At 41.0% G+C, this 27,485-nt stretch overlaps 1 protein-coding gene and 1 long non-coding RNA gene across 16 annotated transcripts in view; one reads left to right on the top strand and one right to left on the bottom strand.

Moving 5' to 3' along the window:
* The window catches only part of SEMA4D (semaphorin 4D), a 169,654-nt gene that overhangs the window by 73,909 nt on the left and 68,260 nt on the right, over positions 1–27,485 (bottom strand). For 12 of the 15 annotated variants that reach the window (XM_061626030.1, XM_061626060.1, XM_061626068.1 and 9 more), the window contains 2 exons: positions 7,881–7,996; positions 1,442–1,497 (listed from right to left, as the gene is read on the bottom strand). The gene's annotated coding sequence lies outside the window, so the exon portion shown is untranslated. Of the gene's footprint in view, positions 1–1,441; positions 1,498–7,880; positions 7,997–9,462; positions 9,516–13,359; positions 13,450–27,485 lie in introns of those variants that run through there. The other 3 variants (XM_061626050.1, XM_061626054.1, XM_061625989.1) reach the window with 3 other exon arrangements.
* LOC133384191 (uncharacterized) lies at positions 5,455–23,118 on the top strand. The gene is made up of 3 exons (XR_009762459.1): positions 5,455–5,572; positions 17,086–17,165; positions 21,819–23,118. It is a non-coding gene; the product is annotated as an uncharacterized LOC133384191 (long non-coding RNA).

Raw genomic sequence — 27,485 nt, 5'->3', positions numbered from 1 at the left:
AAGACCATATCCTGTTCCTCACTAATTTCAAGTGGTTCCCTTCTCCTTACAGCTGACTAAGGCCACATTTATATAAAGATGAGCAAAATGAGATGCCTCACTAGTAATTTATATTTCAGGAGCATTATTTGTGTTCATGAGTATACATCTATACCTTAACGTGAACTAGCACAAGTGCAGGCCTCCATAGAGGGCTATCAGCTCAGTAAGAACTGTGATATATTTTCTACAGCAGGGGTGAGCAACCAGCCCCCCTCCCAAAAAAACCGTTGCACTCCAACTCCTATCAGCCCCAGGCATCATGGCCAATGATCAGGGATGATGGGAGTTGGGAGTCCAACATCATCTGGAGGGCCAAAGATTCTCCACCACTGCACTACTAAAGAATGCCCTAGGTTCTCACTGAGGTGATAACCCTCTTTCTGAGTTGTACTGCTCCAGGCAGTCAGCTGAAGTTTGAACAACTGACTACTTTTTGTATGGAAGAACACTCACTCATATTTACCACCCCGTGGCCTTATGTAAGGTCCATTCCACCCAAAAATGAAGATATATTTGCACCTATCTTTTCAAACAAGCAGTTGCTACTCCTGTCTTAAACCACCTATAAAATACTTTACCCCTGTAGCATTTGACATCACAACCCTAATGCAAATGATAGTGTCAGGCAAAAGTCAGCCGCCTGTCATCTTGTGTTGCTGCTCCACCACTACACAAGCTACACAGATGTGGTTGCCTGAGCATGACATCAAAAAGGTGTGGACAAGGGAGGGGGTTGCAGGAAGGATGAGCAGTAGCCACATGCATCCAAGCAGTGACTGAGTATGTGCATATAAAGTAAGGGGGCACACAGGGAATCCCATGCACAGCTTCCACAAAAACCCAGAGGTTGCCCTAGACCAGCCTTTGCCAACCTGGTCCCCTACAGATGTTTTGGACTGCAATTCCCACCAGCCCCAGCCAGCACAACCAATGGTCAGGGATGATGGAAGCTGGAGTCTAAAATATCTGGAGGGCACCAGATTGGCAAAGGCTGCCCTAGACAGTGTGAACAATAAAAAGTAAAGTACTTCATTGTTCTGCTTTAAGGAAGGATGCAGACTCTGAAAACAATACTCTGTACAACCATTTCTGCCCAGGAGGTCAGAAATTGTTTTGCAACACTACTCCAAAACCAGGCACACTATCTCCTTCTATCAATCCAAAAGAAATAGCGGTGAACTACTGTTGGATTAATTTCGTGCCAGTGGTAGACAAGGGGATCTATTGTTATTGGGAATCCAGTACTGGCTAAACAAGACCACTGGTCCTAACCATTCATAAAAACCAAGAGTTAACAGAGTGTTTCAACAATCATCCCTTACGTAGCAGGACTCTACATGCCGTGAGGGCAGTGGAAGAAGCTAGAGAACAGACCAGAGAAGACAACATGTAACCATACCTATTTACATTGTGGAAAGTGCTGCAACAAGGTCCTCAGCATTCTTGGGGAGATGTCTGTCAAGATGGGAAAAGGGTCTCAAGTTAAGCATCTCCAGAGTTTGGAAGATTACTTTTAAAAAGTAATAAATTACAGTTACAGTTACATGGCCCAAAACAGTAATAATTACTGTTACAATTGCAATTGTTCTGACTGATTACTTTACTTTTCCTCCAAAGTAATCACTACAATTACATTTCAGTTACTTAAAAAACCGCCTACAAGGTGCTGGCCTTGGCTGCTGCACATCTAAGTAGCCTAAAACAACATTAAAAATAAACAAACACATACAGAGATAGTAGAATAATTATTTTATCCATAAGATAGCAATGGTGGTCTCTCCACTGGTAAGGGTGGTGGGGAGGAAGGCTGAGGCCACTACTCAGATCTTTGCACGTCAAACCAAGTGCAACCCCCCCCCCAGCCAGCTAGCATAATCTCTCTCACTTAACCACCTCCCGGACCCTGCCCTGCCACCAACTAGAGGACACTCACTCAAGCAAACATTTTTTCCTGAGATGCAAAAAAGTTAAAATATTGCAAATGCAGCACAGTAGCCAGAGAGGGTGGTGGAGGCCACTTTGTGTGCCAAGTGCAAACACAGTATTCTCTCTCCCTCCCTCTCCCTCCCTCTCCCTCCCTCTCCCTCCCTCCCTCTCTCTCTCTCTCTCTCTCTCTCTCTCTCTCTCTCTCTCTCTCTCTCACACACACACACACACACACACACACAAGTTGTCATCTTTCACCTCCACAGTTCTTTATCTCCATTCTGCTGCTGTCTCCTTCTCCTCCTTTACCCATGTTCTTGACCTCCGGATCCTTTCCCCCTCCACTCCATTCTTCACCACCACTCTCCACCCCGTTTCACTCTCCACCTCCTCCCTCGTCGCCTCCTACCCATCCACAGAGCATGTGGAAAGAGAGACACTGCACAGAAGCCCAGTTTGAGGCACATGATTTTCATCCACAAATCAGAGGAGCAGAAGTCTTCCCCTGCTCCCCCCCAGTAATGCCCAAAAGTAATTCTGGAAACGTTACAATTACCTTACAAAAGTAGTAAAATTACTCCTAGTTCTATTACAATCAAAATGTAAAGGAATTACCCACTCGTTACTCAAAAAAGTAATGAATTACAAGTAATTCGTGACTTGTAACTAGTTACTTCCAAGCTCTGAGTATCTCATTCTGATAGACATTAGTTGCCAAGAAATATTCTTTAAGTCATTCATTACTCTGCAACTATTATAGCCTTTTCAGACAAGTGACTACAGCAGGCTACTTTACCAAATGAAAACCCAGGGCTATAATTGTTTTATTATATGGTTGTCAAAGCCACAAATAGCTTGTTTGAAGAGTACAAAGTTCAATACACATATAGAGAAGTTTTCATGATGTTTAGCTGAACGGTTTCTGCTGGCAGAAAGAGAAGCAGTATTTTTCAGCTGTCACATGAAATCACCATTCATTTGTTTGGAAACGTTTCCTCACAACCCTCCCTTATCTGTTTTATTGCAGACATTCAAACTCTACTGATCAACTAGTTTTTTAAGCCACTAGTTCCCCAAACCTAACAAACAAAATGTGTAAAAAACAGTAGATGCCATGCCCCGTATACACAAACGTGTGAACTGAGATACCTATGAATGCTTTGGTTTGCCAGAAAACTGATCTTCCGCTGGTGGGTCAAGAAACACAAGTGTATCATTCCCTGACCTGATTTGGGGGGGGAGGGGGAGGGGTGCAACAGCACCACTATCAGCACAGCAGCTCCTTAAGTAACCTACCTAGCAATATCTTTTTGCCAGCTGGCACAAAGGAAAAAATAAAGTGTGAGTTGAAACATCACAGCAAGTAAGGAAGGTAGGTTCTCTTAGCAATAATATGCAATTCTATTAGAAGTAATATGAATTTTATTCGTATTAGAAATAATATGCAATTTCAACATCAACAGAAAGTTTTTCATTTCTGAAGACAAAGCTCAGAAATTATCATTATAATGCCAGTGACACCAACTGACTAATCATTCTGAAAGAGAAAGTGATCCCCTGGCTGCTTTTCCTCCAGATCCTTATTTTCTTCCCTTCCATATCATACTCTGGAGGATGCCCAATTTTTCACCCCAATTTTTCTACCTAACCCCACAAAAGGCCACTGCATTTTCCCTACTAGCACAGAAGAAGATTTCCTCAGTTAAGAAAGGGACCCAGTTTATCAGAAAAGTCAGTCAATACTGTTATGTGGCAGATCATACTATGGACTGCCGGGGAGAGCGAGATCCATGCATACAGCAGTAGAATCCCCAAAGTGCTTGCTATCTTAATATGATCATCACAGAGCCCATTTCAAGTTGAATCTTGTTTCAGGTTGTTGCCACCACACCAATGACAACATCTGAGAAGATCTTCAGAGCAGCCACTGTACATTTCCACTACAGGGCAGGGGTAGCCAATGTGGTGCCCTCCACATATTGTTGGACTACAGCTGCCATCATCCATGATCACTGATGGTAGGTCTGATGGGAGTTGTGGTCCCAAGAACTTATGGAGGGCATCATGTTGCCTATCCCGTAGCTAAGACTTCACAGGTATGGGCTAGTGTGTGGAAGACTCTATGTTTGGAAGGACTCTGTATGCTGCAGCAGCAGCTGTGGCCGCTTACTCTACAACTCTGCCATCCTGTTTTTTCTCTGCTCCAGGTATATGGAGGAGAGGGGCTGCCTGAGGCAGCACCTCGGAGTTGCGCCAAGTGCAACGCTAAGTGCGCACTTAGCGTCGCACTTGGTGTCGTCTTGGGGTTGCCTTGGAGAAGAAGACCATGGAAGATTCTTTGTTTTGTTTTTATTTTTTTGCTAACTTATGTTATGATGTGGGAATCATCTTATTTGATAGTTAGTTACTGCAAATGTTAATTGGTATTTAATTTTGAGAATTGTTATTTAATCTTGAGAACGGTATTATTTTATTGATGTATTATGTTTTATTGATGTATTATGTTCGTGTTTTTTGTAAGCCACCTTGAGGGCCTTTTGGCAATAAGGCGGGCTATAAATTTAATAAATAAATAAATAAATAGCTTCCAACAATTATGGATCATAATTTGGTGGCAGAGCATATACTTTGCATGCACTGTATTTCCAGGTTGAATGCCTCGCACGGCCAGCTAAAAAGATCACTAGCAGCAGGGCTAGGGGGAAATACTGCTTGGGTTCCTGGAGAGGCACAGTAGACAACACTGGTTTAGTGTTATCCAGCCCCTGGGACTAGGTCATGCCCCTTTCCCAGACCATTGTCTCTGCCAAAGCCACACCTCTCACTGGCCCTGCTCCATACCCTCCTTGAGTGCTTCTGTTTACCTGGAATTTGCTCCACTCTGATGCCTTTTGCTTGCTTGGATGGAGTAATGTGTGTGCTGGGTAGGTTTATAGAAACGTCATGGCTTTTTGTGTGGCTAAAGCCTACTGCAGAATGTTTGAGTCGCATCCTTTAAGACCACTTTTGCCCTTGGTCTTAACCAGCATTGGCATGTGGCCCCTGGAAGACTTCCTACAAAGGAATGTGGTCCTTTGTCTAAGAAAGGCTCCTCACTACTGAAATAGACCAATACTCTTACTAAGCATGAAGCACCGTGTGTTCAAATATATCACTGCAATAGGATACTAGCAAAATGAAAATCACAACATTGGTCCTGTATTTCCAAACTCCTTTAACAAACAAATGTTTCTGGATTATTCAAAAAAAGAAAAGAAAAAAGAAAGAATTGAAGTACAATTATGGTGTTCAAAATATTAAATAGGTGGCTTGAGCCATGCATTTCACAACACTAATGAAGACTTTTAAGCATATCCAAAAGAAATAGGGGAAAGGGGAAATGTACACAAGTAGAGCTACCAGGAAAAATGAACAGACTAAGAGGCTAACTAGTATCTACTCTGTAAATCAGTAAACTACCAGCAAATTAAGCTGCAAGATTTACAGTGCTAAGGGTCAAGTTGTCAGGAGAATTTCTTTCTACTGGACAAGGATCACTGCATATGTTAGAAGACAACAAAGGCATGACTGTTTATCTTCAACACTGTAGTAGCATCGTCAGATGGTGAGCCACAACTGAATTTCTGGAGTTTGGGGGCGGGGTAAATGTGAAGGTCAGAAGAAGCCATACAAGTAAATATATGAGGGAGGGAGGGAGGGAGGGAGGGAGGGAGGGAGGGAGGGAGGGGGAGAGAGAGACTGCAAGCAATAGGTAAAAATATATGAGAAGGGGAAGTGAATAAACGGACAGTTCTCCCAATGGAGGGCTGTAGAAAGTGGAGTCCCTCAAGGATCGGTATTGGGACCTGTACTTTTCAACTTGTTCATTAACAACCTAGAATTAGGATTGAGCAGTGAAGTGGCCAAGTTTGCTGACGACACTAAATTGTTCAGGGTTGTTAAAACAAAAAGGGATTGCGAAGAGCTCCAAAAAGATCTCTCCAAACTGAGTGAATGGGCGGAAAAATGGCAAATGCAATTCAATATAAACAAGTGTAAAATTATGCATATTGGAGCAAAAAATCTTAATTTCACATATACGCTCATGGGGTCTGAACTGGCGGTGACCGACCAGGAGAGAGACCTCGGGGTTGTGGTGGACAGCACGATGAAAATGTCGACCCAGTGTGCGGCAGCTGTGAAAAAGGCAAATTCCAAGCTAGCAATAATTAGGAAAGGTATTGAAAATAAAACAGCCGATATCATAATGCCATTGTATAAATCTATGGTGCGGCCGCATTTGGAATACTGTGTACAGTTCTGGTCGCCTCATCTCAGAAAGGATATTCTAGAGTTGGAAAAGGTTCAGAAGAGGGCAACCAGAATGATCAAGGGGATGGAGCGACTCCCTTACGAGGAAAGGTTGCAGCATTTGGGGCTTTTTAGTTTAGAGAAAAGGCGGGTCAGAGGAGACATGATAGAAGTGTATAAAATTATGCATGGCATTGAGAAAGTGGATAGAGAAAAGTTCTTCTCCCTCTCTCATAATACTAGAACTCGTGGACATTCAAAGAAGCTGAATGTTGGAAGATTCAGGACAGACAAAAGGAAGTACTTCTTTACTCAGCGCATAGTTAAACTACGGAATTTGCTCCCACAAGATGCAGTAATGGCCACCAGCTTGGATGGCTTTAAAAGAAGATTAGACAAATTCATGGAGGACAGGGCTATCAATGGCTACTAGCCATGATGGCTGTGCTCTGCCACCCTAGTCAGAGGCAGCATGCTTCTGAAAACCAGTTGCCGGAAGCCTCAGGAGGGGAGAGTGTTCTTGCACTCGGGTCCTGCTTGCGGGCTTCCTCCAGGCACCTGGTAGGCCACTGTGAGAACAGGATGCTGGACTAGATGGGCCACTGGCCTGATCCAGCAGGCTCTTCTTATGTTCTTATGTTCTTATGAGCACAGAGTAAAAGCTCCTTCTGTGAATTATTGGAATATCTGAAATGCTGCCTGCGTGATTTCAAACTTATTCCTACCACCTTAAAGACTAACAGCCTTGGGAATAAAAACTCAATTGCCATGAAAAAATCATTGTCAGGGGAATCAGACTAAGATACACTTCTAATTATACTTTTCTGATGTGGTGAATATATAATGCATGCACCCTCAATGTGGTAAAAACTAGTTTTATTTGTTTTATACACTTGTAAACCTCCTTTTTTCCCTTCATGTAATCCAAAGTGGCATACACAGGGCTCCCAAGAGTTTTCTAATTCAGGCACCAAGTGCCAGGTCTGCCTAGCATCAGCAAGATGGGTGCATCATGTGCCCTCAGAATAAAGACTGCTGTTTATTCAGCAATACCACCTCCCTTATCACATGAGGGTTCATGCAAATAAACAATCAACTTTGTGAAACAGGAATCGGGGGGGGGGACACTTTGTGAGGATTTTCCCCACCTCAAAATCAGACCTAAGACTTGTGAATAAATACATATTGTGTCAGGATTGGGAATCTCTGGCCTGCAGACCAAATTAGACCCAGCACAGGCCCCAAGTGGCTCCATCAAGCCATAGTCCTCAAACTCAAACTGCACCCACCAATGGACTGATCAGCTGATTGGCTGAACTCTTTGAAGTTCTCACCTGATGTCATAATGACATCAGAGGACTGATAGTTATTAGCCATGTCCATGAGTCAAAAGTGGTCCATGAGGGAGGGAAGAATCCAGCCTGCCTCACCTAGTTCCCCACCTCCACTTTATATAAATGGGGGAGATATCAGGAACAGGGACATATCATTACAAAAATGAATCCCTTCCGAAGGTCCCCAACCATCAATTAATTTACTTCTTTGACAAATCTGGGTGTAATATTAATATGCACAAAGAGAAAAAATGCAGGTGAAGTTTGAAAGATGATATAATACAGTACCTGTCACCATTTGGTACTTTTTAATTTTTCTTCCAAGGAATTAACTATTTAAAGTATCTGTTTTCTTTACAGCATAGCAAATTAGGTCCAACAAGGTAGTCCAGATATCTTCAGTACTGTAATGAAAAACAAAAATAAAGGAACATGTCATTAAAATGTAGAACTTTTTTGTTCCTAGAGTAAAGGTGAAGATCACTTTCTGGCACAACAGTGTTTGGTTAGCAATTAGATTGAAGTAAAACTCCAATCACTTTCTGTAACAAAAATAGAGTCTGCATTACTTGTCAAACTTTTTTTAAAAATTAGGCAGATAGAAAATCATCAGCACAAGTTACTACCTGAATTCAGTGCTTTGCAATAAAGGAAGAAATGGCACAGCTCAAATATGTCCAGCAGCAGCCACAAACTCCCAACACAGAAGCCTTCTCTCAAATCCCAAATACCTGGCTGTGACAAAAGGAATCTCTGCAAAGTAGAAAACAAGGGCACCTACCCAAAGCAGAATTGTTTTTTGTTTCTATTTAGGCACCTCAGAAGCATGGGGAAAGATCCCAAGGAAAGCAGCCAGAATAATATACGAGGGCCCTAGACACCAGGGATGCCCAGATTTTCATCTTCCTCAGCCTGGTAGGCCAACTCTGACAGGTAAATGTGATCATCTAGCTGTCAATCATCTGATGTCATACTGACATCAGGTGATTGACAGGTGGTTTGTCCCATGCATCTGTCAAAGTTCGCCTGCCTGTTCTGTGAAGGGTTTGGGCACACCAGCCAGTTCCCAGCAAGAAATCCTGCTTTGTAATTTGGTGTGGGAGCTGGTCAGTGTGTCTTCAGGAAAACAGTCTTGCAGGCCAAATGGGGCGCCTGGCGGGCACCTGCTAGGTGGGGAATCTGTGGGACTCGAGTCCAACAATATCTGGAGGGCCACCGGTTCCCCACTCCTGCTATGCAGAAACTGAAGCTTGAGTGATACAGAAATAAAATGCAGCTTGTACTGAGTCTGCTAGGGTCTCTGGTGTGCAGATGGACAGAAGGCAATGTGGTTTTTTGTGGTTGTAAACAGGAGGCAGCATGGATTCAATTCACAGCATGCAGGGATTATGCTGCACAAGTGATTACTGTCCTACCCCAATGAAGCCCCATGCAGGTGTAACTTGACAATCCCAGTTAATACAGAGTTTTTGATGCTCAGGTTTTGAGGTTTGAAATGTCTTCTGAAACAGACTTTAGGACCCCAAATGTCTTCTGAAATAGAACCCCATAATGAATAGCAGTATTTATTCACTCTAAGTCCTTGCACTTATTATACACATTCATGCAATCAGTCAGCAATTGGAGTCCTTGGCACCACAAACAAAGTATTTCTGGTATAATATAAGGCTGAAGGCAGAACACAGCCAAGCAGCAGGCAACACCACCTGTTTTTTATGTTCAAAGCTAGTAGTCTCATAAATCTGACCGTCTACAAGATAAGATATAGCTAGCAAATGTTTAGTGCTCGTGAAATAAGAGGTGAGCAAGAAAGCAACATAATGAAAACCTCCGCCCAATAAAACAAACAGCAATGTCTCTACCAACTCACATTAATTCCAATTAAAAGTACATTTTAATGGGAGAATTCCCAGTCAGCCCGAGAAATTGGTGAGCACCACGATGATCTAATGTAACAAAAGACATGTTGAGTATAGGATGCTTTCACTGCCAGCTGCTTGTAGGAAAAGGAAATGTTTAATTCACAATTATGCTTGCAGTTAATGTTCCTTAGCCTTGGTGACTTTAAAACAGATTTAGAGGGGGTGGAAAATCAAAGCACTTTTGCAGCTAATACGCAGGTAACACAGCTTTTGAAATAATTGCACCATTAAGTATTTCAAGGCTTTCTGGATCATCAACAGTATCGAGTTGCATTAATTCATGACAGGATTGATTATAAATGGCATGAAACAGCTGTTACCCAGAGGACTTAAGTCTGTAGTGTTATATACAACTGAAAGAACAAAAAGAAGAATGTAGGAACGCTTTTTAGAAGGAACATGTGCTTGCTAAGAAACTTTGTTCTAGTTGCTCTTCTTATAGCAATACCTTCTGGAACCCAGAACCAGTAATTTGGGAACTGAGAGAAGGTCCTTCCTCTTTAAGCTGCAAGCTTATACCCATTTTCCTGGGAACTCAATGGGACTTACTCTAAGTAGACATGCATAAAAGTGCAGTGCAAAATTATGAACAAAATTTGAACTGTCTATGCACACGTATGCATCCATATACTTGTATTATCTGAAAATGTTAGCATGTGAAATGTCTTACATGGTTTCTGTTGATGTTTGAGGATGTAATCAGCAGTTTATACACTCAACATCTGACGTGCAAGACAAAGCTGTTTAAAATGAAAGTTTACTTTCTGTAGATTATTACTGACTTGCACCATGTTCCTCCTTGCTAGTGGGAGTCTTGTTCAGCAATGTCACTGAACAGTTGTAGCTCAAAAGTCTTTAAAAATAGTACTGGATTGATAAGCAAAGAAAGCAAACTGGTTTCTCTACAACACAAGATTTCTTGCATGCTGCAATGTACTTGCATTATGAATGTCAAACTACTATCACAATTTACTTCAACCAGGGTCTGAAATATGATCAAAGTTTCAAAGCAGCAGAGGTGGTGAAGGAATTAGTATTCTTATCATTGGCCATCATAGAATTTTCTAAGACCTCATTTGCTAATGTGTGAAAAATTGTCCAACGCAACAAAAACATTTACAGAACACAATGCTGTTAAGTTGTGACAGGTAAGGAACTGCACTCTTGCAATAATACTACAAATACATTTTTTTTTCAAGAGAGGCATAGGTGTTGGCACTGTACGTATTGAAAGTGCTTTCTTAAAAAAGAAATTGCAGCCACATCTTCTTCCGGGCCTACACTGAGTCCACACTGCAACAGATATGGCCTTGTATCAAGATGTGCCTGACCAGCAGCTGTGCTTCCTTGTATAAAAAACCCATGCAGTTGGGAAACCTTGCAAAGTGCACACATCTCAAATTCCATGCTTTAACATTCTGCAATTAAGTGAAAAACATTTGCAGAGGAAGAAAACGAGAGGCTCCCACAGACCTAGATAAGCTTTGGATTCTCCCCATCTGATGCAGTATTTCACATTTATTCCAGTTGTTTTTCAAGTGCTTAAAAAACCTTACATGGACAAATTTAATTTTTAGGCACCCTGATTTTTAGGCCAGTAACAGTAACTGTTGGCAACATGATCAATGACAAGCAACACCGCCCACCTAGGCCTATGCCATTTTTGTGTATTTTGTAGTTCTTTCTTTCAGGGCTGCATTAAACAAATTCTGCAGGGAACACATATTATAGGAGTTTCTTTGATATGCAGAAAAGCAGCAAGGACATTCCATCCATTACCTCTGGATGAGACATCGCAGATGGTCACTAAAATGTCATACAGTAGCTTTAATGTACCTTTGGCAGCAGTTGTGCCTCAAAAAGCTCAAAGTCCATACATTTAGAACACTGCCTTCAGTACAAGCGAGGTTTCACTCTATTGCTTAAAGCAGAGTTGGCCTTCTAGCACTTAGTATCCACTACTGGCTTCCTGCCTGCCCAAAAATCAGAACTGTAGAAATAAATTCCTGTTCACAGTTTGCCAGAAGATCTGACACAGAAGTATAAGCACACTGGGAATTGAATCTCAGGCCATCAAGACTACATGTTGCAAATAAAATCCAAATAAAACCTTTCCTACATCCCTTTTTAAGGCATGTCTGCCTGGAGGGATAGGTGTGTGTTTCAGAATATAATCAACCACTTTGATGTAGGGTTGAATGAATCACTTTATCTCTGATTTGCATACATTTTGCATGTGTTTATTCATAAATCCATCTGTCTCATTTCCACACTTAACTTTTTCTTTCAAAAATCCATACTAAACTTCATATTTAAATGCATAATTAAATCTGTATTTTATTGTAAATATGTATTTTATTTCCTACATTTCTAAGCATATTTTTAAAGCATTCTGGTATGTTTTTGAGCTGAGAACTGCACTGCAAAATTCAAAGAAGCACCAAACCCATAGGATAATTATGTTCCAATCCATCTGTCAGTTTAAGAGGTGCATATTAGATTAGTTCACTTAAAACTGCAGACCAAACAAAATTCTCTTCCATCCCTCCTTTGAGGACCTATGAAAGGACCAATGGTGGGAAAGAAATACAGAAATATTAAATGAAATCTGAACCCTACAAGCCACCTGTCCCCAGCATACACACTGTTCTGTTGGTAATCTACAAACAATCCTGAAAAAATTGTAGACTAATAACACAAGTGTCAACAAGTAAAGGGCACATGAAGGAAGAGTGCAATTTCTCAGGTAGTTCAGGGCTGAATCCATGGAGTCTTCAAGGGGAGTACAAATATTAGACAGGCGCCATCTCTGTTATCTTTTCAGCGCCTATTGAAGACTTTCCTCTTCAACAAGCCTTTTAAGTTGAGACCTATCCCAGTCTGCATCTGTGTTGGAATTGCTTTTAATATGTTGTTAAACCTTCTTTTTAAAAATGTTTTTAATCTTAGAAGATGTTTTGATAGCTTTTTTTAAGTAGTGTTTTCAAGATGTTTTGTTTTTATTTATTTTAAAGTTTGTTTTTATGATGTTTTAATGTTTTAGTGCTTTTGTTTGCCACCTGGGCTCCTCCTGGGAGGAAGGGTGGGATATAAATCTAACAACAACAATGTGCCCAAACTCTAAATACTCCACAAAAGCAGTAAAGCAGTAAGTTGCTTTATATATTAAAAAGATTTTTCACTAGATGAGGGTTTTTCCCCCTTTTAGATGTACCAATTAATGTTATAATAATAGATTCTGCTTTACTGTAGATGGGCCTTTGCCAACATGGTACCCTTCAGGTGTTTGGGACTACAACTCCCACTGGCCTCAGCCAGCATGGCAGAGCTAGCAAGGGCTACTTATGTGTAACGCATAAACACTCAAAAATACAGCTGGCAATTCAGAGTTTACATGTGTGTTTAAAATTATAATAGTTTCATGAGTAAAAACAACCAACTGTCGAAGCTCTAACAGAAAGCAATTTAATCAGCCACTTAGATACCACCAAAATCCTGGCCAAACACCATTTTAATCTAGTGTCCGAAAGTTATCAAAACAGGTGCCAGTTTATATGCATATAAACTGTACTGATAGTAGCCGATGGGAGTTGTATTCCAAAAGAACTGGAGGTTGGCAAAGGCTACTGCAGATCTCCTTTCTCACAAAAATGTGTATGCAGTCATGTGATCAGTCACCCAACTTATTACCACTGAAGAAAAACAAACCACTAATTATTTTGGCAACTGCGATTACGCCAACAGGGATTGGAAGGTGGGGGGAGACTACATTTGAATACGAATGACAGAAAGCCTGGAACAGCTTAAATAGAACAGTATAATAGCAATCTTCAAAGGAAACTTACTTTTCTTGAGGCTCTGTTATACGAATTACAACAAAGCTCTAGATTCTTTATTAAAGCAGGAATTATTGCACCTTTACTGTGCAATGTTCAAAGAGCCCAAAAATATACAAGTACAAGAAACTCCAAGAGGCAATTAAAGCTTTTATAAATCTCTCTCTCTTTCTTTTTGCTTCCTGTTTACGCCTCTTTACTAGGAGACACAGGCATATACCCAACTGCCAAATCTGCTTGTTCATTTAAAAACCCTGCCAAAATAAAAGCTCTGGGAAAAAATATGCATTGGGAGAGATCAGTCCCTGAAACTGAAAGCTTAACAAACATTTTTATAGTGAAACCATGCGCTAGAATTCATTATTTTTTAAAAAATGCAAAAACTTATTTATTGTTTTGCAATGGTCTCCTCTTGGGGTTCTGGGGGAACCAGTGTCAAAGTCATGTTCCCTGTGAATAATTTTCAGTAAAGGTGGAACAAATAGTTATATAGTTGCCTTTTTGACATTCCCAATGAATTGCTCCCAACTTGTTGGGGGATAGTGAGTGCAAGTCTTCCATCCATTGAAACACTGAAGGTAGAAACGTCTTCCAATGTTGCATGATCAAGCATTTTGCTGTGCCTAGGAGATTCAGTTGACCCACTGGGTGGTTCCAAACTGAGGGAATGGAGCCCATCAACACATGCATGTTTCTCAAAGCACAAAAATGTTTATAGTAATATATTCACAGATAATAAAAAAACCTTGTGGTTTAAGAACATACATATAGCCCACAGATATTTCTGTGAAACATTAAAAAGCAGGGAAATTGGGCGGCTATACTGAATGCACCAGGGAAGCAGGAGACCTGACCTCCTCTCTGAGATATTGTACAGCCCCACAAATTTGTCAAAATGCAAACACAATTTGGGTTGGTCTTTCACAGTCCAATCCACTTTCTGTGTAGCTTGGAAAAATTTGGCAACATGTGCCTTTGGATGGGTGGGCACTGGGCAAAAGGGAAGCCCCTTTGCTTTCCAAAAGGAAAGCATTATGAACAGTTTCATTCTTTTTCAGCATTTCACCCACCATTTTATTCTACAGTAGGCACATGTAGCCTCCCACCCACATCCACACCAGGCCTTTATTTCACTTTAGACAATCATGGCTTCTCCCACAGAATCCTGGGAAGTTTAGTTAGTGAAGGGTGCTGAGAGTTGCTAGGAGAGGCCATGTCCCCCTCACAGAGCTTCAATCAGAGCGGCTGACTGTTAAACCATTCTGGCCACTAGAGCTCTGTCAGGGGAACGGAGTCTCCTCTTAGCGCCCTTTACAAACTACACTTCGCAGGATTCTTTGGGGAAAGCCATGACTGTCTCAAGTGAAATTAAGATCTGGTGTGGGTGTGGACACCTGATTAGGCAAGCCCAGAAGCTGTGAGTCTGGCTTTTAGATCACTGACAGTTGGTTCTTACTGAGCATGCCCAGCCTTATCATTGAGTTCAATGCTAAATTTCTTAAATTAATTATACCAGGCATTTTTTTAACTTTTAAACTGCAGAAGATGAAGGACAGAGTATGGGACAAGGTCAGTAATAGGATTACAGGTACTTTGTGAACATGGCTGATTTTTAATTAATTTCAACAAATTATAAGTACTCTGACAGAAAAACATCCAAAAGGGTTCTAGTTTCCCCCCCTCTTTTTACACTTTGAACTCTCAATTCTCTGACTGTTTTGTGTATCACCATGAAAATTTAGAGGGTTGTTAAGCAAGCGTTTCTGAGTTCAGGACTATAAGTTTTGCAAGGTTTTGTTTTGAAATGAGCTTATGGGAAGCATCAGGATGGCATGGGGGTATATTTTCAATTTAACATTGTGGAATGCGAAACATCTATGCTGACTATAGTATACAGCCACTCTTGTGGCTATATAATTAATGACTAGAACCTAACTCCCAAAGGAGCAACAACACAGTATTCCCACATCAAGTGGGAAAGAAATCCATACCTCTCAACAGTTGAAGGTAGGTAACCACATGCTTACAAGACAGCCTCTACTACAGCATCCAGTAGATTTGAAACAGCTTTTTGTTGGAGCAAACACATTTTAAGGCCTAGGGAGGGTGCAAGAATAAAATCCCCATGCACTTAAAATGACCTGATAAGATTTGGAGCCCAGAACCTCATTAACTATAAATATATATTCACTAATAGGCAAAAAACCCTTGCGGGTTAAGAAGGTACCTACAGCCAACAGCTATTTCTATCAAACTTGAAAAAGCAGGAAAATTGAGCAGCTATAGTGAATACACCAGGGGAGCAGGAGACCTGACCTCCTGTCTAAGATATTGTACTGCCCTACAAATTTGTAAAAATGCAAACACAATTTGGGTTAGTCTTTCACAGTCCAATCCACTTCCTGTGTAGCTTGGAAAAAATTGTAACATGTTTAGGATAGTGAAACTGATCACAGAGATGTAGGAGAAGAAAGGGAAAGAAGGGAGGGCTGGAGGAAGAGAAGGGATAGGAAGGGGAGGGCTGGAGGAAGAGAAGGGATAGGAAGGGGAGGGCAGGTTTGATCATTTGCATTCTGATTGAGTTCAATGGGATTTACTCCAATCATGCTTAGGAAGGTGAAACTGACCCAAATTAGGGAGGGAGTGAGGGAGTGTTGGACGAGGAGGAGCAGGAGGAAGGGAGGGGAGAGGGGAAAAGAGGTGGGAGAGGGGAGTGCAGGTTTAATCATTTGCATGCTTATTGAGTTCAATGGGATTTAGTTCTGTGCAATCATGCTTATGTCAGGTGAAACTGACTTGCAGGAGAGGCAAGGAGGGGAGGAGGAGGGCAGGGAGGGGTGGAGATTGGGTAGGTGGGCACTGGGCAAAAGAAAAGCTCCTTTCCTTTCCAAAAGGAAAACACTGTTAACAGTATCATTGTTTTTCAGGGTTTCTCCCACCTTTCTTTTCTACAGGAAACACATGTAGTCTTCCACCAAATTTAAACCCAAACTGACCCTGGCCACATCCACACCAGACAATTGTTTCACTTTAGACAGTCATGGCTTTCTCCAAAGAATCCTGGGATGTGTAGTTTGTGATGGGTGTTTAGAGTTGTTAGGAGACGCCCTATTCCCCTCACAGAGCTACAATCACCAGAATTCTCTGGGAAGATAGTCTAACTCTGGCAACTGGAGCTCTGTGAGGGCAATAGGAGTCTCCTAACAACTCTCAGCACCCTTCACAAACTATACTCCCCAGGATACCTTGGGGGAAGCCATGACTGTTTAAAGTAGAATAAATGTCTGGCATAGGTGTGGCCTCCAAATTAGCAAAGCCAAACAGCTGTTAGTCTGTCATTTAGAACACTGATAGTTGGTTCTTACTGAGCATGCCTGCACTATTATAGACTCCAGAATTAATTTTCTTAAATTAAAAATTGCCCATGCATTTTTTTAACTTTTTAAATTCTTCATCTCTTTTAAAGAGGCAAGAGTATTGGGCAAGGTCAGTACTAGGATTGCAGGTACTGTAATGTGAACATGGCTGATTTTTAATTTCATCAAATTGTGAGACCACTGACAGAAAAGTCCAACAGGGGTCTGGATTTTGTTACTCTTGTTTCACTTAAAAGTCTGGTTCTTTCTGAATGTTTTGTGTATTGTTATGAAATCTTAGAGGATTGTTGTTGTTATATGCCTTCAAGTTGATTACAACTTTATTATTTGATTTATATCCCACCCTTTTTCCCAGCAGGAGCCCAGAGGAGCCCTCTGAATCAGCGACCTCCAATAGCATCTGTTGTAAACCACTCTCTTCAGAACTTGTAACTTCAGGTCTGTGGCTTTATTTATGGAATCAATCCATCTCTTGTTTGGTCTTCCTCTTTTTCTACTTCCTTCACTTTTCTCCAGCATTATTGTCTTTTCTAGAGAATCGTGTCTTCTCATTACATGTCTAAAGTACAATAACCTCAGTTTCATCATTTTAGCTTCTAGTGATAGTTCTGGTTTAATTTGTTCTGACACCCAATAATTTGTCTTTTTTGCAGCAGTCCATGGTATGCGCAAAACTCTGCTCCAACAGCACATTTCAAATGAGTTTATTTCTCTCTTATCCTTTTTTCACTGTCCGACTTTCACATCCATACATAGAGATGGGGAATACCATGGTGTGAATGATCCTGATGAACATTTTTGAGTTCAGGACTTGTAAGATTTTGTTTTGAAATGAGCTTATGGGAAGCAGCAGAATGGCATGGGGGATTATTTTCAATTTAACATAGCTGGAATGTGAAAAATCCATGCTGGCCATAGTATACAGCCACTCTCATGGCTGTATAATGTGCTGGCTACAGCTAAAGTGCTGTTCTAAAACTGGTAGCCACAGAACTGTCCTGCAAGCTATGCTCAATCATGAAAGTAAATTGACCATCTTTAAAAAGAAACGTCTGCAAAGAATGAAAGGCTAAACCTACGTCATGGTTTGATATGAGCGAAACGCTTGATAATTAAACCTATCAATCTCAGACTTCAGTTTTTTACATATATTTTACATTTTACATTGCAAAAAATAGCAGGTGGGCAGATTATCAGTGTGTTCACCTGACATAAAGGCAACACATTATCTACGCATAATGCTACATAGCAAAGATGTTTTGCTACGTAGGCAAAGATGTTTTCCATTCCTCTCTCATGCCAGCCCTCCGTGAAGGTATATTGCTATTTTGCAAAAACATTCTTCTTTATATTAAAAATAGAGCAATCTGAGTGGCAATCATGAAAAGAAAACAAAGCTAGTTTTGAAGATCTGCCTGCTTGTTTGTTTTCTCCTTACCTCCCCCCACCCACACACACACACACACACACACACGAAGTATATTCTTCTGAAGGCAAAAGCAATGAACAGGAAGAAAAACTAAAAGGAAAAGCACCCTGAGGAGGTTTCACTCTCTTTGTAAAAGCAAACAAAGCAGGCAAAGACCTACAACTAAACAGGCTATAGGAGAACGGGCTGGAAACCTGTTGTCTTTCTAATAACTCCAAACAATGAAGACACATTATACAATAATCAAATTTAATGCTACCAATGAAGTTAGAATGAACAATTCCCTTGAGGCTTAATCCTTTTAAAAACATTAATTCAGCCACCTTGGCTGAACTCATTCTGTCAGTCCTCAGAAATAAAAACTTCCATTTTTGAGACTTCATTAAACGGATTGTGCTTTGAAACAGAGCACTGATCAGAAACAGGAATAAGAAACCTTTGCCCTGGCATAGCCCTGTGTCCATCACTGTATGTCTTAATGTTTATATCCAGATGAAAAAGAGGGCAATGGCAAAACTGTTTTAATACATTTTAATTGTCTTCAGAATCTGTCCGATGGCCTCTGAACCAATAATTAAGCAGTTAGGATATGTTGGCACACATTTCCCATCTGTGGTTCGCAAACAGACCTGAGACATCATGCTAGGCAAACACTGTGTGTTGGTAATGAGAAGCGTCAGATTCAGAGTCATGCAAAGTAGTTATACGGTAGAGAAGTCTGAGGGGATTGGCCAGGTGATCTTGCCTAAACAATTTTAAAAACTTTACTGCCACATCTTTGACCACTTGGCCTATGTCCCGTATATAGCTTAGCAAGGGCTTAGAATAGAATGGCAACTGACAGGCAACACAATGGTTAAGATCTTTCCCCTTTCCTCATACATAACGCATTAATCTTTTGTCATACTGTGTTCTGTCAGGGGCACAACAGGGTAAAGCTATGATCCTGAGCATGTTAACTTTAATTTCTTAAACTATTTTTGACCCCAATCCAGTCAGAGATGGTCTTGAACAGATCCCACTGAAAACAAAGGCACTTATACTGGGTAACAACCATTTCCTTGCAGCAGTCCTGATGGCACTTGCCTCCAGAGAAAGGGCTCAGGTAGAAGGCCTTGCTGTCAGGGACAGGAGGAGGAAGACAGCCCTAGCCAGGATGGGCTCCCCAGGGGTTTGCACAGTTCAGATGCTTGTTTGACAACTTTCCAATGGGAATCAAGGTGGTACTATATGTTAAGAGGAAAACATTTAAGGTTCCCCATTCTACGTTCCCAACATAATATTAATGTGGGGAGGAAAATCCTTCCTTGCAAATGCTCTCAATCTGGTTGTTTGAAATCCCTCTTTCCCCCAGGCCAGATTCTGAAACTTGAAGCCAGCAAGCCCAACTATAGTGTTTGTGACGGGGGAGGTATATGCAGAGAATTAGCAGATGGTGAGCTATATATCCCTCCTATCTGCCAGTTCTTCCCTGCATGTGCCTCCCTTTTCTCAGGACAACAGAAATGTGGGGCCAGTGAAGATTTGTAGGAGAGGAGATAAAACACTGTTTGACTGTTTCTTGTGGCTAGTTTTAGCCACACACAACATTGCTACGTGTAGCATTTTAGAGAGAAACATAAAAGCTAGACAGTGATGTGGGTTTCCTGGAAAAACTGAATTGAGCAATTTACCAGAAAAGTTTCCTATCAGAAAATTTTCAGTCTGCAGCAGAACCTTTTCTGGAAGTGATCTAATTTAGCATGTTTATTGTAGTTGTACTTAGGAAACCAGGCTAAAAACAGTGAAACTGCCAAGCTTGCCTGATACTCATTTACAATTGGCATCCATTAGTTGTTACTAATTACTTTATGAAAACAGAAAAAATTATGCGAAGAAATAAAACACTGAAAAAGTTCTGAAAACTTTTTCACCCCAACTAGGATCCCAGCTCCAAGGAGCTTGCAGTTTAAACAAGTATAAACCTGCAGTGCCATAATCCAGCAAGTTTTCTGTGGAAAAAGAAAGGAATAAGCAGCAATTAGGTTGGGTGGGTTGGGGGGATGAGGACACAGCTGAGGATTTGATACACAATTTAAACACCAGGGTGTTTTTTGTTGTTGTTTTGTTTTAGCGGCAAAACACAATCACAGAGAGCAAATTCTGAACCAAACATTTACTGCCACATCTAATAAATTTAGTTTTGTTTCAAATGCCTCCGTTCAGTTAAGCACTAACATCACAACATTATTATAAAGATCCATTTATTCCTTCCTACAAAGCTTTGGGTTGGTATCAAGTATAAGGTCACTTTGACCTTTATGCTAATAACAGGGTATCAGAAATCTACTGCATTTTTGTACCATAGAACCTAGCTTTTTCTCCGCCATTCACAAACGCAGGTGCAGATCTTTCAAAGCATGTACTTCAAATTTCCTATCAAATTATGCAAAGGCATGCCTATGTGGGGATTAATAGAAGCTCTGCCTGCAGAACATTCTCATTGGCATTACAGGGATTTTAACTCCTGCCAAGCCTAAAAATGAGCTCTTCCCCACAGCCACCCAATGGAAATGAAATACAGTATAAAGAGTCATTATTACAAGCTGATGATAAACTATGAAAAAGAGGCACATATGAAAAGATAGATAAAAAGAACTTTCATGTCTCAAAACTCTGCCATAACTGGTAAAGTGTTTGTAAATGTGGGTTTCATGAATAAAGTGATATGGAAAGAATAAAGAAAAAAACTAAGAACTATTCATGAGTGTTGATAGCCTTGATCTAAGGTTCTACTAGGTGAAACAGGTACTGAGTATAATTATTCTTTCAAACACACACAACAGAAACCCAGAAGTTTCTGTAGATTCAATTACTAGAGCTCAAGTTCTGAGCTGCAGTTACCTGCTGCACTGTCCACTGTCCTGTTTCGCTTGAGAACAAATCTGATAAACAAACTATTACAACACAGTCAGTGTCCTGGTTCACAATATAATGCTAAGCTAAACCATGTCATATAGTGAATGAGTAAACATGCAGGCTCCCAGAGAGGTGGTCACATCCACTTTGTTCCTCCTCCGGTTGTTCCGACGCTGTGCTGCACTAAGCCATGGTTTGGCTTGGTATGCTGTCCAAACCTGGGTCACTGACTGTTTTTGCTGTGATGTTTTGTTTTGCAAGCTTTAAACCACAGGACAAACTTTGGTTATAGCACGTGGTTTGTGATGGATTAGCACGCTGCAGCAGCACAATAATTGGAGGAAGAGAAAAGTGACCAAAATCTCGTATTTGGGAGCCTGCATGTTTCCTCTAGCGATAGTTTCACTTAGCTTTATATGCTATAAAGTGCCACATTCACACCATACATTTATTCTACTATTTTTCCACTTTAAACAGTCATGGCTTCCTGGGAAGTGTAGTTTGTGAAGGGTGTTGAGAGCTGTTAGGAGACCCCAATTCCCCTCGCAGAGCTACATTTCCAGGGTTCTCTGGGAAGAGGGACTGTTAAACCACTTGGGGAATCATAACTCTGTGAGGATAAATCACAGCACTCTGTGGAATCAATGCATGGTGTGAATGTGGTCATGGTCACCCTCATTTCCCTATATCATTCACTTGCACACACCAGCCACATACAGACATCTGACAGGTGCTTCACAACTTCCCTTTATTTACAATTCCAGGTAATCAGCAAAGATGTCATTGGAAGTATACCATCCATGATAAGTCAGAAGTTCTGGAGACCTGGAGAACAATGGCGAGGCAGCACCCAATTTGCCCTAATGCACCAACCTCCACTGATAAAGCTTCAGATAAGCAAAATGACATTCCTCAGTAATTGCTATTTTTTTATTTCATTGCCATTAGTGTTTGGTATTTTAAAAATATAAAATGAAATAGGAAATGGTTTCGTGGTCCTATTTCTTAGCAGAGATATAAACGCAAGCAGCAGAGTGAGAATATAAACCAGGCTGCCTTTCCCTAGGCACAAACAACAGCAGACACAACCTTCTTAGGTAAAAAGATAAAGAATATTTACTCACAACCTTTAATATGTTCAGGAAACATAGGCTCTAGCTTAGATGAAAGAAAAATAAAAGTCTTAGTCTATTTTAGTCTTTGGTAGTGATGTTCTCAGGAGAGCATCTGCCATGCGGCCTCTCCCCGAGGTAAATAGCTCAGTAATGTAGATTATGCAGGAATCCCCAGGACAAAGGAGAAGAAAACCAGGTAACTAACCCCACCCATTAGGAAGTTACATCATGGTAAACAGGTACATGGGATATTTCCCAAATATCCCTTAAAGGGAACATCTCCCTTTTACAAGGGAACATGCAAGTTTGCCTATTCCAACAATTAGGACCCATTATTTTCTCTGTACCCATGTGTATTTATGCCTTCCAACTGAGAACACGTCATGCATGTGATTAAAAAGGCTCTAGTCTCCAAAGACTTATACCACAATAAATTTGCTAGCCTTCAATATACCTCCAGTCTTTGTGATTTCTCCTACAGCATATTAGACAGTTTCCTCCTCTAGAAGTTATAAAACATGTGACAGAAACTAAAGTTCCAATCATTACTGAGTTTCCTCTTTTCATCTTACTTGGTCCATAATCAAACACATGCGACCAGATCATGCCTTGGCACGGGTTGGGCTTTTTGCTCATAGGCTTTCCTTTTCAAACAGCAGAACCTTGATGGAAGACAAAACAGCTGTATTACATGTGACCCTTCAGTCATGTTTACCAGTTGTACACTTTAGTTGGCAATATACTTGTTAATCTGGGTATTGCAGCCTTTTTAGGGCTAAAAACAGGAGGTTATCACACCTGGTAAGACACAGTCCAATGCTATGATGCTATAAACGGGGCAAACCGAATTTAACAGTCCTGGGACACAGAAAGTACAAGCTGGATATAGAAAGGGAAGAGGCATCAGACATCATATTGCAAACATATGTTGGATAATGGAACGGAGCAAGGAATTTCAGAAGAAAATCACCCTGTGCTTTATAGATTAAAACAAAGCCTTTGACTTGGTAGATCATGAAAAACTATGGAATGCTTTAAAAGAAAATTGGGGTGTCACAGCATCTAACTGTCCTGATGTACAACCTATACTCTGCACAAGAGGCTACTGTAAGGACAGAATATGGAGAAAAAGATTGTTTCCCATCGGAAAGGGTGTGAGACGGGTGTATTTTATTACCATATTTGTTTAATCTATATGCAGAACGTATCATACGAAAAGCAGGATTGGACCAAGATGAAGGAGGGGTGAAAATTGGAGGGAGAAATATCAATTATTTAAGATATGCAGACGATACCATACTACTAGCAGAAACTAGTAACGATTTGAAACAAATGCTGTTGAAAGTTAAAGAAGAAAGCACAAAGGCAGGACTACAGCTGAACATCAAGATGACTAAAGTAGTAAGAGAAGACTGATGTAACTTTAAAGTTGACAATGAGGACACTGAACTTATCAATATCTTATCACAGTCATAAACCAAAATGGAGACAATAGTCAAGAAATTAGAAGGCCAGGACTGGGGAGGGCAGCTATGGGAGAACTAGAAAAGGAGGTATTTATACTGCTGTAAGTGGTCTGCTCATTTGAATTACTCACTAGCCTGCATTCCCCTGATGAAGGCCTGCAAATTAACAGGCTGAAACGCATTGGGCTTATATTACAATAAATTTCTATTTTTCCAGCATCTTGGCTTTGGCCCCTCCTTCTTTTTCCAGGACTGGGGAGGGCAGCTATGAGAGAACTAGAAAAGGTCCTCAAATGCAAAGATGTATCACTCAACACCAAAGTCAGGATCCTTTAGACCATGGTATTCCCCATCTCTATGTATGGATGTGAAAGTCGGACAGTGAAAAAAGGGGATAAGAGAGAAATCAACTCATTTGAAATGTGGTGGTGGTGGAGAGCTTTGCAGATACCATGGACTGCGAAAAAGACAAATAGTTGGGTGTTAGAACAAATTAAACCAGAACTATCACTAGAAGCTAAAATGATGAAACTGAGGTTATCATACTTTGGACACATCGTGAGAAGACATGATTCACTAGAAAAGACCATAATGCTGGGAAGAACAGAAGGCAGTAGAAAAAGAGGAAGACCAACAAGAGACGGACTGATTCCATAAAGGAAGACACAGACCTGAAGTACAAGATCTGAAGAGGGTGGTTTACAACAGATGCTATTGGAGGTTGCTGATTCATAGGGTAGCCATAAGTCGGAATCGACTTGAAGGCACATAAGAACAACAACCACAAGTTTTTACAAATGTAAGAAGCAAAAATTTAGTAACAACTAAGTTCAAACACCCATACTAATTTCTAACAGTTTAAAATGTATGCCTTCCAACTTCCAGCTTTCGAAGGCTTCTTTTTCCATGAAGAATGAATGTTACAGATTGACTCAGATCACTATTTTTCCTAATTTCACAAGTCAGATGCAATGAGTTCTCAGGAAAAAAAAGTACCATGCCAGCACTCATTAGCATATTAAAAAAATCCTTTTACATAATTTTACTGGAATTAGCTGACCTGATTGTAGTAACCACATAAAATGCCACTAAAAAAACCAACACATGCCTTATTACCCACATGCACAGAAAAGCAGTATTTATCTTTATCCTAGTTGTGAACAAGTCAGCTTCCCACATGAATTGGGCTACAACACCAACCCAGCCTAGAAAACAAAGACCAGCCAAATCCAGACTTGCATTTATCCTAGCACTTGTTGCTAGGAAACCTTTCATCCACTGGGTCATTTGTCGATTATCATTTATTAGGCACAAGTTTAAATCATTTTAACACCAGGTTCATTTTAGCTTTGTTCACAAAGCATACACACACACACTTTTAATAGTTTATTACCCATCAGTTCCAGGTTCACCTTGAGGGCAGATTCTAAAATAAATATTTGCATAGGTCCTTTTGGAATAAAAGAACCTTTTCGGTAAGCCGCTTGTTTTCAGCACTTCATAGCACATGCAAGCTATTTGGTATAATTAATAATTACTTCCATTGTGTCTTATATCTTGCTCAATAATTGTTCTCAAGAGATGCTTGTATATTTATTGTATTCTACCATTAGCTTTTTAGCTCACATTCACTAAAAAATTAAAATTAAGTAGTTATTTTTAGCTCTAATATTGCTTGAAAGATTAGCAGCCTGCCCTTAACATCACGATAAATTGACTGCTAACCATTATGCTATTGCACTGAAAATCACCCCCATTTTCAAGATTTCTAGCATATCCTAGACTGAAAGGCCATTTGTTAATGTGGCTTGATATATTTTAAAAGCAAAAGGTGGCAATGTCAAGTTAAGCTTACTGAAGGGATTCAGCTACTCATTCTTGAAAGCTATTTGTTTGATACTGTTGCAGGACATTGCATTTGGTTTAATCTAGTGCCCAATATTGTTGCACTGCAGCCAACTCAGAAGGGACAGGAAGGGGGGAGGGCATGAGTTTCAGGCACCTCGCAGCCAGAAGAAGCAGAGTTGGGGACTGTTGTGTCTGAGCAGGATCGTGCGGGAGGGGGGCAGCCTGCTCTCCAGCCAGCTCCCACGAGTAACGCCCTTTCCGAGGAGCCGAGCGCACCGCCCCCAGTTGATGCAGAAGCTTCAGAGTCAGTGCCAGCTCCTCCTTTACCAAGCAGTTCCCAGGAGGATTCCAGTGTGGCACCGCCCCCTGACCTCGAGCCCGTTGCTCGGGAGCAGGTGTCTTCAGATGAGCTGTTGGATGCGCGTCCCCTGTCTCCTCGTTCCCGTCGCCGCGAGAAACGGACAGGGCAAAGACAGGAATTACGAAGGAGTCAGAGATTACGTTCGAAAACATTTCCTATATAAGCCTGCCGCTCCCAGTGGGGGGTGATTGAGTCAACTTCCTTCACACGCTGCAGAGCATGTCTAGAGTATAGTTAGGGACTCTAGTGAGTTAGCGTAGGGTTTCCTATGAAGCACAGTGCCTTTGATGTATCCATTACTCTAATAAAACGAGATTTACTTGCACACACACTCCAGCCTCATTCTTTCGGCTCTGGACGGGACAAATATTTTGCTTCAATTTATTCAGAAATCTTCCCCAATTACTCTACAAAATCCATCTCCACTTCATTACCTTGATGCAGCAAGGGTAATGCAGACACAGAAGTAAGTACCTGAACAGGCATCATCCGCTGGATAAGCTATCGTATACACAAAGTATGCCAGAAATCAACATGGCAACTTCCACATATAATTATAATTTGTTCATTCATTCATTCAATTTATATTCTGCTCTTCCTCCCAAAGGACCCCAAGGTGATAAGGCATGTTTTAGCACTGAACTACAGCCCTTTGCAAAAAATACCATCTTCAGGTAAACAGGTAAGATCCTCCGTGGCGCAGAGTGGTAAGCAGCGGTAACGCAGTCGAAGCTCTGCTCACGGCCGGAGTTCGATTCCAACGGAAGGAGGAAGTCGAATCTCTGGTAAAAGGGGCCGAGGTCCACTCAGCCTTCCATCCATCCGTGGTCGGTAAAACGAGTACCCGGCATACGCTGGGGGGTAAAGAAAGGCTGGGGAAGGAACTGGCAAACCCACCCCATATATACGGTCTGCCTTGTAAATGTTGCAAGACGTCACCCTAAGAGACGGAAACGACTCGCACTAAGTGCGGGGACACCTTCACCTTCACCTTTTCAGGTAAACAAGTTATAACCAACACACACATACACACCACTATAACAGAAAGAGTTTTCATACAAAACTCTTCAACTTGAAAGAAAAAGTAACCCATAGCAAAAAGATGTAATTATTCCTACTGCTAAACTCCTGGCTGTATTCTCACCTCCTTCAAGCAGCAAATAGAAGCCTGTCTCACTATTACAGGTGTGACTCATTTCTGAGTGCAGAATTCACTCTAAGTAACAAATCTCTCAACACAGCATTATTGCTACTGTAATCAGTAATGTGGGTTTTCTGGAAATTTTTGCACAGAAAAACTAGGGTAATTTGCATCAGAAAAAAACTTCTGATTTCCTAAAGAAGGGGTACCCGACATGGTGCCCTCCAGCTGTTGTTGGACTACAACTCCCACCACCCCAATCATTGGGTATGCTAACTGAGGCTGATAGGAGTTGATCCAACAACGTCTAGAGGGCATCCCTGCCCTACAGAGTGATCTAACTTAGCCTGTTTATTTCACTTGCATTTAGTAAATAAAACTAAAAATATTGAAATTTGCCAAGCTTTGCCTAGCATTTTATTTGCAAATGGCATCAATTTATTGTGACTAAATGGAAAAAGTTCCATGGAAAAATAAAGCACCGGACAATTTTCCATGCT

This window comes from Rhineura floridana, chromosome 1, assembly GCF_030035675.1.
Source record: "Rhineura floridana isolate rRhiFlo1 chromosome 1, rRhiFlo1.hap2, whole genome shotgun sequence".
Lineage (NCBI taxonomy): Eukaryota > Metazoa > Chordata > Lepidosauria > Squamata > Rhineuridae > Rhineura > Rhineura floridana.
The sequence above is the reverse complement of the archived record's forward strand: the minus strand, read 5'-3'. Positions and strand labels throughout refer to the sequence as shown.